We start from the raw sequence: 18,173 nt of genomic DNA, 5'->3' as shown, positions 1-18,173 counted from the left end.
TACCCCTTGAGGCCTTATGTACCATGTAAGCCTCTCTGAAGACATGAAGAGTGTCTTATCAAGAGAACTGATGCAATTGTACTATGCAGTAGAGGCAAGAAATGGGAGAGGGAGAGGGGGAGAGGAAGAGATGTATCCCCTATGCACTGTGTGGAGCCCAGCTCCACATGGGGAGAGGGGATGTTTATGAGGGGAAAGGCCAAAGGATTTGCCACTGCACAGATCATCCAATCCTTCCTCTGCTGGAAGGGAGGCTGTTCGAGATGCAAAAGCTACTCCAATTGATGGCTAGGGGAACCTCTTCAGAGTGCTTGACTGGTGCTGTGACGCATGAAAGAAGATTCCTTTCCTCTTTCCATCTCTGGAGATCCCTAGCACCCTTCAGGGTGGGTGCACTGGCGGGGGGCAGGGGGAGGGAATTTGACTGTCACAGTTCAGGGCAACTGCACCTCTGTTCCCCCTCTGTGGTCCCATGATGGCATCCACTCTAGGTTTCCAGTTCCTCAGTTATCACCTCTCTTGGGTTGAGATCCAAGTCCCTCTCCCTCCTGCCTGGGATTTTCCAGGCTACACAGTTCCATGCCAACACTGTGATAGCCCAGCAAGCCAGATTGTCTAAATGGTCTGTGCTTTGCTTTCTCTTCAAAGGCAATGAGCAGAGTTATTGCCAGTACCTATAAGTTACCACACAGCCCTTTATAAACAAGCACATTTATTCTTAAGGTGAAAGAATTACAGAGGGTATGTCTATACTACCCGTCGGATCGGTGGGCAGCAATCGATCCAGCGGGGGTCGATTTATCGCGTCTAGAGTAGACGGGATAAATAGACCCCCCGAGTGCTCTCCCATAGACTCCTGTACTCCACCACCATGAGAGGCGCAGGCAGAATCAACAGGGGAGCAGCAGCAGTCGACTCACCACACTGAAGACACCGTAGTGAGTAGGTCTAAGTACGTTGACTTCAGCTACGTTATTCACATAGCTGAAGTTGCGTAACTTAGATTGATCCCCCCCGCAGTGTAGACCAGGCCAGGGAAAACATATAAAAACAATGAAACTTCCTATGCACATGTTAAAAACTTACCAGAGGTCACTCATCAGTCTTATCGAGCATCAGGAGGCCAAAGTTCTTCCACCCCTTCCCAGGAAGGACTGCCCTTCAACCTTGGATAGGAGGTCCTGTCTGTTTGCAGATGAGAAAGAAGGCTCTGTTCATTTAACACAGGCTATTTATCCAAAAATCCTTTCTTTGTCTGTTGGTCTCTGGAGAATCCAGCTTGAACTACTATAAATGAAACTCTGCAGGTGGTGGTATCTCTCTGGAGGTGTTACAACCTGAGTGAATTTGCCTAATCACTCCCTGTTTTTAGTTCCTGGAGGAACTGTGGTCACTCTCCACCATGGAATTACATACAGTCCCTGGCCCACAATGATGCATAAATGTAATAGAGTAAGAGCCCCCAAAGACATTGCAGGAAATTCCCATGTTTGTAACAAATACATTAAACATTAAGGCTAATAAAAATCCATAAATATATGTAAAAACATAGTAGGCTCTCAACAGTCTACTTTTTGTGTAAATAACTTGGTTATGGAGTCTCATGTATGAGATGGAAGAACATGTCTGGTAGTGTAAAAATCATGAGATACATGTTTATCCTTCCATGTTACCCTCAGTGCAGATAGACACAGCATTCCAGTATCATTTGAATAAAATCAGCCTTTACAGATATGCTTTTTCACTGGTGGGCCTGTGTTGCCCAGGCAATAACTAAGAAAGTTGGAATACTTTTATCCTGAAAATACCTCACTTATTTGTCCTTTGTTCCTTGTCCAAAACTGAAGCAACATTCACCCCCAACAAACAGTTGTGCCGCATCTTTGAGAATTGTTTGAGAGTAAACAACCTCAGACGAATGCACAGGACATATCTTTTGCACGCATAGTGCAGGGTGAGAGGTTCGCACACATTAGGAACACTTACAGGCATCGCTTAAAACAGTGGTTCCCGAACTTTAACAACCTGTGAACCTCTTTCACTAAAATGTGAAATCTCGTGAACCCCCTCCTAAAAATGAATATTTCCAGGGATTTAAATTTAAATCTCCTCAATGTGATGCTAACAACCAACAAACTAGAAAATGAGAAGAGTGTCTCACCTCTCACTGAAGCAAAACAGCACTCCAGAGAAAATGACTTAGTATCGAATTACTGAGGCACCTTAACATTACTGCATTGACTACAACCTGGTTCCAGCTGGTTTGGCGTGCAAACACCTTTCCTTCCACCACCAGGGCCATCCCTAGGGGGTGCCCCGAGAGGGACAAATTAGCCTGGACCACCCCCCACATACAGCGTGGCCCCTGCTCACTCTGCCCCTCATGCCACCCAACTTCCCCTGTCTGGCAAGGACAGGGGTCCGAGCTGCCATCTGCGTGCCTGGGCTCCCAGCTGCCTCCCTGCCTGCGATGGGGCTCAGGCTGCTGGCCTCGCGCTGGGGTCTGGGCTGCCAGCTCCACACTCCATGGGGCTCAGGATGCTGGCCCCGCTGACTGCGGGGGCTCAGGCTGCCGGCCCCAACTGCCTGGCCCTCCACTGCATGGAGCTTGGGCTTCCAGCACCTCCACTAACCGGGGCTCAGCTGCACGTTCCGCAGGGCTCGGGCTGCCGGCCCCGCGCTGACCAGGGCTAGGCTGCCTGCTCAGCGCTCCATGGGGCTCGGGCTGTCTGCTCCGCAACTGGGTCACACCTGCAGCCTCCCATGCTTGAGGTCCTCTGGCCACCATTAAAGAAATTTTTCTGAGTAACCCCCTGTAACATTGTGTGAACCCCCAGTGGTTCGCAAACCCCAGTTTGAGAACCACTGACAAAACAATTAGGATGGGAAGGACCTCACCTCTGTCATCATCACATGACTATACCAGAGGAAGCTGTTGAGAGTTCTTCCCAAATATTTTGAATGATAACTCAATGCCTGTTCCTGTTATCCCTCCATTTTTTCAAAATTATTTTATGTCCCTGGGGGAGGCCACATGACTAGTGTAGTTTATGTTAAATTAGAGATGGTCCTGGTTTGCACAATTCAGATCTGTATCTGGATTCATATTTTTACTCAACCAAAGGCCAGGAACATTCACATATGGGGTTTTGGTTAATTTATTACAGGCATAGATCCCCTCATCAATGAAATCTGATCTGGATTTAGATTTGAAACACTACTGATTTCAGAGGGTTCAAACCAAGGGGTTTGGTTTGGGCCCATTTCTATTTGTAATTTGGGTTACAGGGCTTTTAACTGCTCATGGCATCTATCCATCAGCTTAGAGGAATATAATGTTTCCTCTTTAAATTCATTCTCCTCTTCCATGTGCTTCAGATCCTTCCATATGAAGTCAGGGTTTTCTTCACCTTTCCACCCTAATGCCAACGAACAGCTAAAAAGGTAACTGTCTGCCTAAACCACTTTGCATGCATAACTACAAATATAGTTAGACTTCATAAAGCTGCCTAGACCATATGAGATGACTGGATGGCTAACATATGACATTGAATTTCAAGGAAGCTTTCAGACACATATCCCCAGACCCCAAACTGTCCTATTTTCAATCCAAGTAGGTGCTCCTTGAAAATCTTTGAAACTTAGTTGAATTTTGGACATTTCTGGCCTACATTTTCAAAAATGTCCATTAATTATGGATGCCGAACTTGAGACAACGATATGTTTAAATTCAGGGCATCCAAGTCACTTTATGAAAATATGGGCCATCTGTTTTTATGCCCTTAATTGCTATCAGTGCCCACTGAAATGTTTCTGAAAATATAGCCCAGTGAGCAGCAGCTAGGATGTATAATGCAAATATATACTCTATCATCTGGAATCGTGTTTCCCTTCATTAGCATGGTCATGAGGGCTGGTTCAAGCAAATCTAGGGTCCCCTGCACATTGACTGTGGCCCACATTTCCAGAGCCTAATGTTCTGAACATGCCTTCCTGCCTCCACATGCTTCAAACATTGAATTGTGCAAACCGGGGTGTTGGAGACGGAAATATGTTCACTCCTATGAGGGACCAGGGGGAAGAGAATAAGTAGTGTTTCTAGAAATGAGGAGTATGTTTATGGAAGAAGTTATAGAAAGGTAGATGGAGGTTTCTTGTTACACTGGAAGAGGGAAACCCATGGTATGGCCAAGCCAACTGTGGTTCTGTGCGGATTCCAATTATTATCACCATAGGCACTCTGCGCATAAAGGGATTTCATGCCACATGGTGCTGGAGCATGAGAAGTAAACATTCCACTAACATTGGTAGCCTGGCCCCCAATGACCTGTGGGCCTCCTGTAGCCACTGGTTTGGTAGCATTGTCTGAACCACACCTAGTTGCCATCACCCAATGCAAGGTTGCATTCTTAGTCTTAACTAGTAATGCAGTGAACAATCATTAGAGCACTGATCAGTATGAGTTATATCTGCAATACTGTCAGCTTGCACAAAAAATATCTGAGCCTCTGGTTTATTTTTTATTCTTCTCTCAACCAGTTTATAGCCATTACTTTCTGGTTGATGTTATCAAAGATCCATTTCTCTTGCCCTTTATACTGCCCCCTGATATGTTAAGCAATTTGAACCTCCTAGTGATTTGTAAGCATTCTGGCATTCTTTGACAATATAAATAAGGGTATAAGAAAGTTTCCATACCTGACAGGTATATCATAGACTCAAAGGCTTTAAGGTCAAAAGGGATCATCATGATCATCTAGTCTGACCTCCTGCACATTGCAGGCCACAGAACCTCACCCACCCACCCCTGTAAAAGACACCCTAGCCTCTGGCTGGATTACTGAAGTCCTCAAATCATGGTTTAAAGACTTCAAGTTACAGAGAATCCACCATTTACACTAGTTTAAACCTGCAAGTGACCCCATGCTGCAGAAGAAAACAACCGCTCCCCCAGTGCCTCTGCCAATCTGACCCAGGGGTAGATTCCTTTCCAACCCCAAATATGGTGATCAGTTAGACCCTGAGCATGTGGGCAAGCCCCACCAGCCCGACAGCTGGGAAATAATTCTCAGTAGTAACTCAGAGCTCTCCCCATCTAGTGTCCCATCACTGGCCATCGGGGATATTTGCCGCTAGCGGTTGCAGATCGGCTACATGGCATTGTAGGCAGTCTCATCATATCATCCCCTCCATAAACTTGTCAAGCTCAGTCTTGAAGCCAGTTAGGTTTTTTGCCCCCACTGCTCCCCTTGGAAGGCTGTTCCACAACTTCATCCCTCTGATGGTTAGAAACCTTTGCCTAATTTCAAGCCTAAACTTGTTGATGGCTAGATTATATCCATTTGTTCTTGTGAAACATATCAATCAAACAACATGCACGCTTGGCTTTGATCAGCAAGATCAAGTCTAAAGGTGGGTACCTCTTCCCAAGGAAGAATTTATTTAAGTATTTGAACTGACACATTAGCGACAAAAGCCCAATTAATTATAACCTGGAAATAAACTCTTGTGGAGACTTCTCCTTTCACACTCCCTGTCCTAGATCAGATGCTGGTGGGCATGTTGGGCTTCTCCTCTCCCATTCCAACCACTCTCAGCTCCTTCCTCCACCCCTTCCCACTCTTCTTCTCTTTTGAAGAGCACTGCATCCAACTCTTCTCTCCTCTCCCATTCAATGCTGCTGTTATCAACCATCCACCCAACTCCTCCCCATCAGCCTTTCTATCTGATTTTGACTCCTGGCTCTTTCACTTCCTCTCCTCATAATCTCCCACATTTATCTTTGGTGACTACAGCTTCTATGACCCCATCCCATCCCACCTCCTCACTTCCCTAATGCTGACCCTCATTTTTTATATTACCCTTGTCCTCAAACTCTCTCTCCTCTGGTTCTTCCCTTTCACAATACAAACTTGCCTTAGTCTCTCCCAACTTAACAACCGCCCTTGACCCCCACTTACCTTCTTCAATTACTATCCCAGCTCCCTTCTTCCCTCCATTTCTAAGAACGTTGACACATTGTCTGCAATTGCTATCAGAAATTTCTCTCCTCCCATTGCATCCTAGACCCTGCTCCAGTCCAGCTTCTGGCTCTTGCACTCCACTGAAATGTTTCTCACAAAAGCCTCTAATGACTGCTAATCGCTTTCTAGCTAAAGCTCAGAATCAGTACTCCAGTCTCATCCTCCTTGACCTGTCAGGCACTTTCAGCACTGTCGATCATGCTCTTCTTTGTCAAACTTTGTCCCCCTTTGGCTTCTGTGCCTCTGTCCTCTCCCAGTTGTTGCCGTACCTCTCTAATTACTCCTTCAGTGCGTCTTTCAGAGGATCCTCTTCATCCTCCTTCCCCTCCAGCTTTCTGAGGGGTTTCCAAAAGGCTCTGTCCTTGGTTCCCTTCTCTTATCCCTCTATGTCTTCTTTCTGGGTAATTTCAGCTGCAAACGCAAATTCAGTTACCATATCTCAATGCTGACAATTCACAGATCTACCCCTCTACTCCAGATTCGCCTCCTTCTGTCCAAAATAAAATCTTGGCTTGTTTTTCTGGTCTCTTCTTGTGGCTGGCCAGCCAGTTTAAAATCACCATGGCCAAAATGTAACTTTTAATCTCTTTTCCCCAAGCCTTCCCAGCTATCTCCTTTCTCAACCATTGTGAACAACATCACCATCCTGACTGTCCCTCAGGCCTGAAACCTGTGCATCATCTTTGACTCAGACCTCTCTCTTGGTCCTCATCTCTAGGATTTATGTACAGCTTGCTCGTTCTGCCTGCATAGCATCTCTAAAACAGGGCTTTTCCAGTCCATCCACACAGCTAAAACTCTCATACAGACACTCATCATTTCACATCTCTATTATTGCAACATCCTCTTCACTGACCTTGACAAATGCACTCTTGCTCTACTTATATCTATTCAAAATGGTGCTGCAAAGTTAATTTTCCCAGCTCATCACTTTGACCATACTACTCCCTCTTTCCTTTTTGTCAGTAGATATTTGATCTGTCCTACTCTGCTTTTGCTCATATAAAAAATTAAAGCATTTCCACCTCAATGAAGTTTTCATATGGATGTCATTCAGTTTTTCTTTGGCACCTGCTCCCAAATACTCACATCTCTCAAATAGGTTATGCATCAGTGGCTCTTGGGAGCATCCCCCTAGGTCAGAAAATTGGTCTTTTAGTTTTGCTACAGTATCAGATTTGTAATACATGTATGGTCCAAAATGATATCCCAAAATAAACCAGTTATGCCCCATAAATATCATTGTTGACAAATGGGATGAGTTTTCAAAACAGATCAATCATGATATTTAACTTTGACAAATCATAATTCCATATTCTTTAATGCGGAGCTGCAAAGCCATATCTCAAAATGTACTGCTAACAACACTGGACTCGATGTGCAGTGCCAAACCGCAGTGCCAATAATCTTATGTGCCCATAATTCTCTTTGAAGTCATGAATGCAAATGAATACAGGATTGGACCCATTGTAGTTAGGAATAAATAAAATAGACAAGTATTAAACTACTGGCAAAATAATTTATTGATCTTTGTGTTCATCGAAAAAAATTGCTATTTCATCAGTTATTTTCAGAAGCTTCTTATCATTTCACCACATGAAAACAATTCACTTCTTTCTGCAGGAGCAGGGCTATCCATTTCTCACTCTCCCACATCTGGGTAAACAATCTGCTGCTAAGTGGTCCTAAGTTTGTGGACAGTTCCAACTGAACGACTGCTGGCATGCATCTGATTTAGAACTGCTGATTGTTTCTTTGGTACCCGTACATGGTGATGCAGGATCTAGGGAAAATGTTTCTGTTGCAATTACTTATAATTTATATGATTGTAGTGCAAAAACAGTGTGTTTTTCAGACTTTAGTATAGCATCATGTGTTTATAAAAACTAAATCAAGCCAGACACATTTGATTGATTTTGTTGTTTTTTTGACAGAAAAATGAACAGAAAGTAAGAGGGGAAAACAATAGATGGAGGACTATGAATAAAATGGAGTGTGACAGTCTTTGTACCCACACAGGCTCTGAATGGGTGAATATGGGGCTGATAGGCCAATCAACCCATCTGGTTGCACCTGGAAGGCTGGCCAGGCCCAACTAAACTTGAGTCACAGCTGGGGAAGGAGCTCGGTAGTTAGTATAAAGAAAGGAAATCTGAAGCAGAAAGAGGGTACTATCAGGGTCAAAAATGGATAAAGGACATATGTAACAAAAAATTGAGAGAACTACAAATTTTTAATCATGGGAAACCAAATTGGAGCTGGACAGTTAAACCCCCATCTGTGGAGTTGGAATTGTATGAAAAAACGAAGGAAAGAAAAAAAATCTTACATTATGATCAATGACATTTCTGAATCTATTTATGAAAATGGGGCAAGCTTTACCAAGTCAATCCAGATTCTACGGATCAAAAGATGACAGCGCAAGTAGAGTGGGAACAGCTTTCTGTGTTCCTAGTCTTGGAATCCAGAAATCTACAAGGATATTGAATTATATGACCATTCTCATGGCTGAACTAATGGGGAAAATGTTGGCACTAACCTGGATAAGAGATAGGCAATCAGCTGCAGCTGTCATTTTATCTGATCCTTGTCAGGTATTATGACAATCGGAACAGGTATTTTGGAAAGCAGAAATGTCATAAGTGAAATAATGTTCCTAACTACAGAATTAAACCAAGCAGGTATCTGTGTAACAATAGCATGGATTCTTGTGTATATTGGAATATCTGGAAATGAGACAGATGACAAAGAAGCAAAACAAGCTCTAAAAGTGAGAAGGTGGGTATCAAGAAACTCTTAAGCAGACAAGAATTTTAAAGTGTAGTCATGAAGGAGCTTTGAAAGGAATGGCAAGAACAATGGACTAAGGAAACAAAAGGATGAAGTTTTTATGGTGTATGCTCAGAAACAGAAGATAATACTATACTCCACAGCCAGGGTACAAAAAAAGAAGTAGTCATTTTTAGTGTTAATATTTAACGCACAATGACCTACTAAGCTATTTGTGTTCAAGAGACATAAAGATGTGCTGTGTATTGCGTGCAAAACCAAAGAAACTGTTGATCATGTTCTATGGCATTGTGGGCAATATTCTATGGAACGAAAGTTTCTTTACAAAAAATTTAGTTGACTTGAAATCAAAGATTTTTCTCTAAAAGGACCAATGAGAATGTCAGGAAAATGAAACAGTGCTTTGCTGTGTTTCCTTAAGAATACTAGACTGAATGAAAGGATATTAATAACATGGCTAAAAATGAATGAAGAAAGTTGAGGTCATAGCCTCATGTAATGAGGCTGCTCTGTCAAAAAAAACAAAGACAAGGAAAGAAGCTGCAGGGAGAAACTCTGCAATCACTCTCTGGGACTAGAGAGACCAGGAGGATGAAGAAGGAAGGCCAGGGGGACAGTTGGCCCTGAGATCCTCTCTGGAATAGGGAAGTCTGGCACAAAAGAGAGGAAGCAGCCCTGGGGATGGAGCAGGTTGTGTTGGTGAGGAGTCCTGATAAAAGGGCAGGATCAGGACTTCCAGGGAGAGAGCCCTGGGAGGTATTTAACTCAGGAACTATATAAGGGAAACGTAAGAGGTATGAAAGGTCAAACTCATGGAGGGCAGAAGTTGGGTTTAGTTATACTTTTGGTTTGGGATTTGTTGGGGGAATTCCAGGGGGAAAGTCCTGTGAGTCCTGGCCCTGAAAGAAGGGTGAACTTAGAGAGTTCTGTGGGAGAGGCGTGCTGACAGACTATGGTAGGCAGAAGTCCTAGAAGGCAGCAGCAAGGAGTCAGAAGGAGCAGACTGATTGCTGGTTATTGAGTCCCTGGACTGGAACTCAGTGCAGAGGGTGGGCTTGGAAGCCTTCCCACCCCAAGAAGGGGATAAGGACAGTTGAAAGCCCTGAGAGAAGGGATATAAGGACCACAGGGCTCAAAGTGGAGAGCTGAAGACCTTCTGTTGGACATTGGACTCTTATTTGTTCAGTTAGACTTTCTGTTACCCTGGATGGGACTAAAACATGATGCAGCTGGAGGGCCGAGTCATGAGAAGAGGCCATCACTGCAGGACCAGTGACAGTTGGTAAGGGGTGCTCCACAGGAGAGAACTGCCATGCCACACTCAGCCACGAGGGCATGCTCTAGCAGAGTTCACTCTTCCACATGGTATACTTTACACCCTCTGACACTCAGTTTAGACTCCCCAAGACCTAGTTGCCTCTGCTCCACCTGAGTATAAAGGAGTTTAAGTTGGTGATATTTACACACTGAGGAACTGATATTTACAGGTTGTAAATTACAGTAGACCTTATTCTAATTTACATTTTCTTCTGACTTCTTAATATGCACCAACTCAGATTCCCTTACACAAGAATGGAGTGGGTATAAGAAGATCTAGGGAGAGTCTGAGTACAAACTGCTCTAACTTACACATCCTCACAGGGGACTTCTGGATTTGATGCATACTTGAATTTTTATAAAGCATTTTATACAGTTTCTCACACAACTTACTCTTTGATGAGGTTGGATAGGAAGACTTCAATGTGGATCAGAAAGCGGCTGAAGGGCTGTAAATAAAGGGTATTTATAAATGTCACTATACTGAGTTGGAGAAGTTGTCTAGTGGGGTTCCACAGGGATAGGTGTTACTGCAATTCTTATTTAAAAGCTATAGTAAACTGGAAGAGGGAATAAACAGCATGTTAATTAAATTGGCACAGTGAGAGAAGTACAATATGCCATTGAGGACAGAAATAACAGAAGGATAAGGAACATGATTCAACTTGGCAAAATAAAAGCATTGCCAACAATGATCCCAAACAGAGATACTCAAGGGAAGGAGAACTCTGTAAAGCATTAATAGCAACAGAGATTTAGTGGCTTTAGGATACATCAAATTAGACATAATGTCACCGTGCAATTTCCTGAGAAGTGGCTGCCAGTAGTGCAGACGCAGAGTGTGTCCTTTCTATTAGACAGAAGGCACTCAGCCTGGAGATGAAGATTTTTGACTTCGGCCCCTCTACATCAGGATTCTCTTGCAGTTGGTTCCCCAGAAGAATCACAGGGAGGATAACAAAGAAAAGAGAACATGGAACTAGGCCTCTGCTAGACAATCCCATTTTCCCTCCCACAGAGAACATTGGACAGAGGGACCATCAGGTGAAATAACTATGCTGACTCTCTGTTCCCCTCTCAAGGACTCGGTATCCCAAGCAGTCCCTCCAAAGTTTTCCCTAGACTGAGGCCCCACCCTACCCCATCCTCTGTGCCTTCCAGGAATCTGTGTATTTTTGTGCCCCTCAGCAGGCCCTTGTGCCCCTTCCCCTTTCCATTTTGTCCAAGGTGGATGATTTGCTTGGGGGAAAAAGACTGGGCTCAGACCTCAAAGATGTCTTCTCCTTCTCCTTTCCCTCCACCATATGTCCCCATCCATGGACTGAATGCTCCCTGGAGAGTTTCTTTAAGACTGGGATTATTTAATGTCACACATGGACTAGATTTTCAAAATTACCCTCATGGAAAAGAGCAGTAGAGAATAAACATTCTGAATTGCTCACCTTACAAGAGATGGGTAGAAGTGAAAAAGCATTACCAGTGTATCCTTTTATCTCTAAGATGGTTGAGACCAGCTTTGCATCCCCAGTTGGAATGGCCTACTGCCCAGGTGACCTACTAGTTGGATTTAGGCATTCAGGAGGTGTGGCTTTTACATGCTAAGATTAACTCAGCAGTTGCCTCCCATTCAAAGCAATATGGCCTATCTTTGGTCTCCAATATGTCTCTATAGGATGCCTTAAACAGAAGGTGGAGTTGGCCATTCTGAGAACGTTCAGGCTAGGAGGCACAAATAGGCATGAACACCTATGCCTCATGTATGTCTAGGGTGGCTTATTGAGATCCAGCCTGAGAAAGAAACCTACTTTAGGCTTCCCAGGCTTTTATGCCTTAATCTCTCCAAGCATCTCCTGGAAGTCAATAGACTGAACAACATGGCCCATTTCATCCACCTGGGAGCCAATAACCAGAGGCTTCTGTCATGGCATATAGAACTGTCTTTGAAGCTTAAATTCCTAGCTCTTGCCAATAACAGGCAATCTCATGGAATCAGAAGCTCCAGGGGCTCAAAAGCAGTTACTTAGAAAAAAAATTGGGGGGTTAAATATTTCACTTGCTGAAAAATGCAGTTTCGGTCACGTGGAAACGATTTGTGAATTTGGCACAAATTCACCACATAATTTCATCCAAGAAAAGAAAATTGGGATTAAATTCACAAAACAACCAGAGGAGGAGGTATTGCTGCTGCCCTTTATAACTTTTAGACCAGTGGTTAGGGTCCTCACCTGGGACAGGGGTTCGAATTCCTGCTTCCAGGTGAATGCCCTACCTACCAAGTTGTTGGCTATACTGAGGTGAGTTTCTCTTAATTTCTCCTGTTGAAGCTTTTCCACTTTGTGTAAATATTTAACTATTCATTGGAGCAGGGACTTAAACTTTTGGGTTTCCTACAGCCTCGGGGAATGCATATAGAGTGCTATAGAGTCATTCTCAGGCACACATTTTCTCTCTAGGTCCAATGATTATTCAAGTAGTGAAACAGCTTTAACAGGAGAGATTGAGAGAGTGACCCCATCCCAGATCAGCCAATAGTCCAGAGCAGGGATTTGAACCCAAGTCTCTCCCTGCAAAGTGAGTGCCCTAATTACTGGTCTAAAAGTTATGAGGGAGCGCAGGGGCACAGCACCTTCTCCTCCAACCATTCTGTAAATAGAGCCCTTTAAAAATGCCTGGCAACAAAACATTTCAGCTGAAATGACATGTTTTGTTTGACCTGAAATGGATTATTTCAAATTGCTGAAAATTTTGGATTTGTTTAGATTCAAATTGATTTCCTCCCTCCCCCCATTTTTTTTCAGAACTGCCAGCGAACTGTAAAATCAGTTATTCACCCAGATCTGCTAAACGAAAGGTGTCTAAACTGTAGAAGATGCCATGTGGAAGAGGCATGATCATCAACCTAAGATGCCATGTGGAAAAGGCACGAACATCAACCTAATGTTTGTTATTCTCTCTCCTTAGATACAACAGATGTTACTGTTGTGTTGTTATTCCAAGAAGGATGATCTGCTGACTGGTCTGGATTTCTGGGCTTTAGTCTATTAACAGCCTTGCAAAAACGAAACATATGACACTAAACTGGAGTCTTGTTCTTCTTTCTCTTTTACGTAATCACTGCTGCTGAGGTACCAGTATCAAGGCAGTAAGTCTCTTGTTACTTATTTGCAGATATTTCCCTCCTGATTCTCTTTTCTTCTCTTTCCCCTTCAAAATTAAACATTCTCCAATAGAAGGAGAATTGAATATCTTAGGAAATAGGTAATGAAACAGTTTTCAACCCCTAGGTCACCAGTTCAAATTATGACCAGGTCAGTAGCCTGAAAGATCTGATGATTTCATGGCTGCTCAATCATTCATGGTGTGTAGAATGAATTGTTGTTGGTCCATTTTCTATTGGGCAGGCGTCTGCATCTCAAAAATCACTATAATTGGCACACTTCTTGGCAGTCTAAGCAATGAGGCCAAGGACCGAACTAACACAGAAACACAGCTATCTGCTCAGTCTGCACTGTTATCCTTCCAGAACAAGATTAAAGCACATTGGTAAAGCGGCCTGGTGAATGAAGTAAAAACTAGAGCAGAAGAGAGTGAGGGTACAGCTGGGTAGTTTTCATAAAATTCCTGTGGAAATTTCCTCCAATTCTGTGAAACCACATAAAGCAAATTTCCATGCCTGCAGTTCCTGAGTAGTTGATGTTTTATTTGAATGTGGAACTTGTTTAGAAGTTAAAGCCTCTTAAAAAATATATTTGTCCATCCAGCTGGTGTAACGGATGTGACATCACCGGCTCAGGGTACTGGTTCCTCCTAGAGCCCGTGAACTGCAGCTACTACCACTAGCCACCCAGTCCCCTATTGTGGTTTACGGGATAAAGTTGCTTTTTTCTCCCTGTAGTTAAGTTTACTCATATCTTTCAGAACAGTATCCTCTTGCAGACCTATGAAATTATTTTTGGAATCTATTATGCCTCTGTTAAGGATGAGACTTTTCTTGACTTCGAGCTATTCTTTACACTTTTCTTTTCTTTCTTAATTGCACTTTCTTCTTTCTATTTGTCCCATTCAAATTTCTCCTGAAACAAAGGGTCTGAATAAAATCAGAAAAGATATAGTTTCCTGCTTGTGCCATTCTGGCTGTCGGGTTCAGTGAAGAACCAGGCCAGTACTCAGCAATGGCAAAACTGCACAAGTTTAATTACATTGGGGTGCAATTCAAGTCCCTACATTTGCAGCCAGAGGAACCTCCACACGCAGACCTCTCCTCTCCCCTCTTGAAGGTGGAGTAAGCACTCTCCCTTCCGCCATCCCCTGTACCCCACACACGGTGCTCTGGGGGAACTTGAGGACTGAGGTTGAGGACCTTTATTAGGAGATCTGGGGCACCTGTGGCTAGAAGGAGGCCCCACTAGTGCAGCTCCATTAGAGTCATGTTGCCAGAGTGATAGAGATCAAAGCTGGTGTTGATGCTTGGGAAGCTGAAGGGTTTCTGGGTAGGTTTCAAAACCTGTTCTGTAAGAAGCAAGCCTTGTCCCTCTAATGGGGCAATGTTGGAGAAATTTCAGTAGGGGTTCCTTGTGGAAATTTCCTTCCCTTCAGTCTCCTCCCCCAGATTTTACCATAGAGAGGGTGATCTAGCTCATTCCCAGATATCGCCATTTGAAACTCACAAAATAAAGATAACCTTAAAAAACTCAAAGGTAATTGTGCATGGAGGGAAGCAAGGACAAGACTAGAGGGACCAACTCTGAGCACTCACTACATTTGATACCCTTGAATATCAGCACAACATACTGATTATGGTTGAGGGGTTTATTATATCATGAACCCGCCTATCTAAGGTACTCTGTGACCTATTTTTTCAACCTACCTAATTAAGAAGGGGAAAATATGATGCATTTGTTGTTCTAGTAGCTAATACTTTGAAAGTTTGCCTGGCCAGAGAGTATTTTAGTACATACGTACCACTGGAAACAATGGTATCATCCCCAAAAGGTAGCATTGGCCTTTAATATCTGCCACATCACATTCTGTAGTTAAAAAATGGTGGCTGGTAATGTTCTGTGGATGCGGCAATAAGTGGAATTTACTGGATCCAGCTGTGGAGCAAAAGTTGTGATAAGTGAGGGGCGAAAAAGTAAAAATCAAAAAATTAATCATCTAGATGTGCACATTCCTTACTAAGTGGTCTTGTGCCTTTCCTCCCCCTTTGATATGTTTCTTGACCCTTATGCCGAACCTAGGCTGTATACTCTTCAGGGCAGGGACTGTGACTTTTTCTTCTTTTTGTGAAGTGCCTAGGCAGATCTCTAAGTCCTCAGTAATAATAATGGAGAAGGACTTCAGGGGGACTGTTTGTATAATGGTTGTAGAAGCAGGGGCCTGATTTGCAAACTAATATCACCTAGTTCTTATACAGCACTTTACCAAAGAGGTCAGTATCATTATCTCCATTTTACAGCTAGGAAAATTAAGGCACAAATAAGTGAAATCACTTGCCCAAAGGCACTGAGGAAGCCAGTGGCAAAGCCAGAATTAGAACCCAGATGTCTAGGTCCCAGTGGCTCTATCCACTAGACCAATGTTTCAGTACAGGGGACTGGGGTGGTATGTTACTTTTCCTTTGCCTCATACAATCAGTCCTTTCTTTTATTCATAACCGCACACACTTCAGTTTGGGCAGTGTTAGGGTCATGCTCTCTTCTTGTGCTGCAATGCAAAGGAAAGGATCTTCCTCTGAAGTGCCTAGCAGAAAACAGTAATCTCATCCTGGCAAGAGAGAAAAAAATGGATACTCCAAACTTCAGGTTCATTCATGTGATAAACTACACACTCAAAACAGTAAAATAAAACATTTCCCCCTTCAGTTGGGGATGAAGAGAAAGATAATATTATAGGGACCCTAATTTGCGCCTTTGAGGATTTTTAATCTCCACTGACTAGTACCTTGCTCTGTGGTTAGGTTCACACGAATCAGGTATTTAAAAAAAAAATATATTGTTGGCTGTGTTCAGTCATGCACGCACACCAAACACCTGCATCAAGAAAGGGGGTCATGTCTTGTTTAATTTTCAAAAATTGCAGTATTAAGCCTTCGTTGTTTGCTTTATAGATAGTTAGGAAGTAGAAAGACTCCAGTCCACTCAACCTGTAACTTATTTTTATGGTATTAGTATTATTTTTCATACCCCTCTTCTTGTAAATTAAACTACCTTAGTACTGGAAGTAGAGCATTTTTAAAGAAAAAAAAATATCAGAAACCTCTAAATTATCTGAAATAGCTTTGCTGTATTATCATTTTGTGATTTTAAGTCTGGTGTCTTGTAACCTAGAAGGGTTAGAAACCAGTGCTGTATTTCTTTAGAGGGAAGATCCCCAGCACTCTGTGGTATAAAGCCTTCTTTTCTAGCACTTGTGGGTCATAGGATATTAGACCTCTCAGTGGGGCTGAATGATCTTTTCCAGAAGCAAACATCTGTGTTGTAGAACCCCTTTCAACAAGGGGTCCCTGGTCGTGCAGCTCTGATGGAATCATGCTATTGTGTTCATGTGTTTGAAGACAGAGTGAGTATGGAGGCCAGAGCAGCTGTGGATGCAGAGGGATTCTGTGTGGATGCCTGTAGCCTAAGAATCCTCATGGCTCAATGGTGGATTCCACAACCTATTTTGTGAAAGAATGGGGGTGGGTAAACCCCATCCCCCGTGACAACGACGGATTCTTCTCTATGTGAGGCGACTCCTCCCCCTGCATTCTCTCCTATAAGTTTTAATACAGGAAGTGGTGGCAATAAGAACTCTATTTACTCCAATGGCAGCACTACCAGGTCCCTCAATTGTTCCCCAACAGTATATTTAAAACATTTAGTTCAATCCAGTTTTAGATAACAGAAGGCAGGATTTTTAGAAGCACGCAGTTGACCTTACTCTGTTGCCACTGAAGTTAAGTTTTACCATTGCCTTCAATGGAAGCAGAGATAGATCAATGGTACAACTCCCTTTGACTGCAATGAGAACAGAATTAAGCTAGTGCTGACATTTTTGAAAACCCTACCCACAAAGCACAGGGTTTGTTGATGTAAAAGTATATTTTCTATGCCACTTCACTTTCTTTATAATATTTCAATAAGATACTTACTAAAAAACAAACATAAAACATTATTTTAATCCTAAACATACCAGCTAAAAATAGTCATGCTGTATATACAAAGCATACAGACTGAAACATACCCTTTTGTGAGCAAAATTCCCACCCCACTATAAATAATATCAAATTTGCCAAAAGATTCCAACATGAGACAATAACTCAAAAGAAATAAGTGTAAGTTTATTGGACTCCAACATTTCTTAGTCAAAATCTAAGTAAAGAAAACACACAGTAGAAAAAGTCATACAAAGCAGCAATGGATTTACATTACATTAAAGGAAGAGTTATTCTACACTATTAAATCTCTGTCCTAAAAAAGTAAAAACCTATTAATTAAAATCCAACACTGATGTAACTGAACCAATATACAATGGCTACATGATATACAGGATTATAAAAACAGCTTTTATTTGTCTTAATTCTATAACACTTTAAAATGACAAGTGATTTTATGTAACTTTAAATTGGAAAATACTACAGTTTGCATGTTTATGCTGGATTATTCCAACTTCCACAAAGCGTAGGAGACTTTTTCCGAACTCTACAAATGATCCCATTTTTCTTGTTATTTTTAAAAGGGACACTGTCAAGGTTAGACTCTGAAGTTTTGGTTTTGTAACTATTCATAAGTTTTCAAATATTATATTTTAAAGGGTGTTTTAAATTTAACACACTGCTACAATGGTGGAAACCCAAACACAATATTTGTGCCAGAGTATGAGAAATAGAAAGGGAAACTGATTTGTCTGTTTTAACTGTCTCAGAATAGCAAAATGCAACAGATCCACAAAGCTCAGATCCATATTTCACACACATTGCCAAAGTTTGATGGTATCCCTACCTGGGATTTTCATGCCCAAACATCTTAAATGTTAACAACTGGGGTTTAAAAATTATATTAG

The 18,173-nt window shown here is 42.5% G+C and overlaps 1 protein-coding gene across 10 annotated transcripts in view; it reads right to left on the bottom strand.

Annotated features, from left to right (window-relative positions):
- Positions 1 to 1,065: 1,065 nt before the first annotated feature.
- Positions 1,066 to 18,173, bottom strand: part of ZBTB21 (zinc finger and BTB domain containing 21) — a 50,489-nt gene continuing 33,381 nt past the window's right edge. For 5 of the 10 annotated variants that reach the window (XR_012160793.1, XR_012160795.1, XR_012160797.1 and 2 more), the window contains one exon: positions 5,521 to 7,157. The gene's annotated coding sequence lies outside the window, so the exon portion shown is untranslated. Of the gene's footprint in view, positions 1,186 to 5,519; positions 7,158 to 18,173 lie in introns of those variants that run through there. The other 5 variants (XR_012160794.1, XR_012160799.1, XR_012160801.1 and 2 more) reach the window with 4 other exon arrangements.

The sequence above is a fragment of the Lepidochelys kempii genome, chromosome 1 (assembly GCF_965140265.1).
Source record: "Lepidochelys kempii isolate rLepKem1 chromosome 1, rLepKem1.hap2, whole genome shotgun sequence".
NCBI lineage: Eukaryota > Metazoa > Chordata > Testudines > Cheloniidae > Lepidochelys > Lepidochelys kempii.
Note: the sequence above shows the minus strand (reverse complement) of the source record. Positions and strands in the feature narration are given on the sequence as shown.